General features: G+C 52.4%; 1 non-coding gene across 1 annotated transcript; it reads right to left on the bottom strand.

The window, feature by feature from the left end:
- Window positions 1-241: 241 nt before the first annotated feature.
- Window positions 242-326, bottom strand: LOC128138541 (small nucleolar RNA SNORD45). Its single transcript, XR_008234076.1, has one exon. It is a non-coding gene; the product is annotated as a small nucleolar RNA SNORD45 (small nucleolar RNA).
- Window positions 327-2,426: the final 2,100 nt, after the last annotated feature.

The raw sequence follows: 2,426 nt of genomic DNA, 5'->3' as shown, positions 1-2,426 counted from the left end.
GAGCTGACCGACGAGGTACCACGGTCCGTTCCACGTAGTGTCACGCTCAGCAAGAAATTCGGGACTGGGGGAGTCTTCCCAAGGCAGCCGTCGCACCGAGATGGCTGGGCGTCTGCCTGCTGGTGAGAGGTGGTCGGTGGTTGCTGTCACGTCCGTTGGTTTCCTTTCTTATTCCCTGCGCTTGTTAAACTGTCTTTATCTCGACTCCCTTAGGTGACAGCCTAAGGAAAATGGAGCCTCCTGGGTCTCAGAGTAATTCCAGAGCTAAAGCAGCGACAGACATCAGCTCTGGATCAGATAATACGTGCCGACGCTCATCGCTGACCCAAGAAGACATGCTCCTCCTGTCCTACCCGAGGGTTTCAAATCCAACACGCTTTCTTCCTAAAGCAGGACGCTGCCTTATTTACTTGTAACGCCGTTCCTACGCTCCTTGAGATGCGGCTAGAGGTGGGTTACGCAGACCATCAAGCCGCCGTTTGGGAGCACCAGAGCCTTTTGGGTACTGTTTGTCACCACGGTTTGCGTGAGAAGGGAACTAAAACACAATAGACGGCGAGAAATTTAACCTGCCGTGGAGATAGCTACGGTGAGCAAGTCCGATTTTGTGCTTTACAAAGCATCATTTTTAAAATTCAACCCTGAGTTTTGCAAGTGTAAACCCTTATTTTTATAATGCAAGCCTCAATGTTAGGGCAAAAAGCATCAATTTAAAAGACCAAAGCCTACTTTGGGGGGTGCAAACAGTCATTTTTAAGGTCCAGACCCACATATATGGAGTACAAAACCTAATTTATTAGCTCCAAGGTCCGTTCTTAAGGTTCAGAGACTCATTTTAAGGGCCCAGAGCATCATTTTTAAGCCCCAAAGTCTGATCTGGAAGGACCAAAGCCTCATTTGTAGAGTCTAAATTCGAATTTATACAGTCCAAAGCCTCATTTTTACTTTCCAAACTCTTAGCTTTGCCTTCCAAAGCCTCATTTTAGTTTCCAAAACCTTCATTTTTAGGGTGCAAAGGCTCAGTGTTAGTTTGCATAGTCTCATTTTCAGGGTCCAAAGCCTCTTTTTTAGGATCCAGACAGGCATTTTTAGGGTCCAAGCTGTATCTGGTGTGTCCAAACCCTCATTTGGAGGGTCCAAAGCCCACTTCTAGGGCTCAAAGCCTCATGCTTAGGTCCCAAAGCCTCATTTTTAGGGTCCAAAGCTTTGATTCTAGGGTTGAAGGACTTCAGTTGTAGGCTCCCAACCCTCTTTTTAAGGTACAAACCCCTCACTTAGGGCTCAAAGCCTCATTTCCTTAATGCCCGAGGCATATAATGAGCATCCAAAGACCCATTTGTAGGGTCCAAAGCCCCGTTTTAGGGCCAAAATCCTTGTTTTTAGGCTTTAAAAACGGCCCTTTGGAAATGGTGACTCATATGGCAATATGAAAGAGGGGTCTCAGCATCCCCGGGCCCCCGCTGCCTGCGGCTGTCTGAACCTCTCCCAGCTCTTTCTGGGAGACGGAGATCGCCGCGGGAAGGGGTTACTGGGAGGAGGTACTGGTCCGGCCGACTTGGGAGGGTCCGTACCAGTTCCTTGTGCTCTTTCTAGTTAGTGCACAACAAGAAGAGGGTGGAAGACGACCTCCGGCAGAGCCTGCCGTACCTGCGGGACACTCGAGCCACCTTGCCAGCGGTGGCCATCAGGTTCATCGGTGGGCCACAGTCCTTGGCCGCAAGGTCTTGCCGCACGGCACCCGAGGAACCGGAGCTGCGGGATATCTGCGACGGCAAGGAGGGGCTGGTGGGGCAGGGGACAGGGAATGGGCAGGGTGCCGTGGTCTGCAGGGGACTCCTGGGGGTCTCTGCAGGCAGTGGGGGGGTCACGGCTGCTCCGCTGCCTTCTCTTGCGGCCCTCCCGCCCTTGGCGAAAGACCCTGAACTCTCCGTCAAGACTCCGGCAGCGGAGGAGATCTTCGTCCCGGTAAGAGAGATGCCAACGTCGGGATGGAGCCTGCAGTCGCTGTGCTGCTGGCCCCTGGTGAGCCCTGAAGAAGTGAAATCCTCCTCTGGAAAACAGCTGTATTTTAATAAATTTAGGGTTTTTTTAATAAAGCTGGAACAACAAGCCCAGTCCCATGCTGTCCTTCCCATGGAGAACACCCAGAGCGTGCTGAGCAGACAGCGTCATGCCTGGCTTGTGCTGCTGCCTGCAGGACAGCACAGCGGGACCCAGGGTGTCCTTGCAGAAAAGTCCCAGCTGCTCCGCTGGACCACAGAACCCGGAGAGGAGGAGGAGGAGAGAAGCTTTAGCCCAGCCTGCCTCTCCTGAGACATCTCAGGGCACCCGTGCTCTGCCGAGCTGGCAAATTGTCATTTGTCCTGGCATCTAACCCTCTCGTTTACAGGGGAGGTGTGCTGGTTTGGGCTGGGATAGAGTTAATT

This window comes from Harpia harpyja, unplaced genomic scaffold (genome assembly GCF_026419915.1).
Source record: "Harpia harpyja isolate bHarHar1 unplaced genomic scaffold, bHarHar1 primary haplotype scaffold_54, whole genome shotgun sequence".
NCBI lineage: Eukaryota > Metazoa > Chordata > Aves > Accipitriformes > Accipitridae > Harpia > Harpia harpyja.
This window is presented reverse-complemented; position numbering and strand designations above follow the sequence as displayed.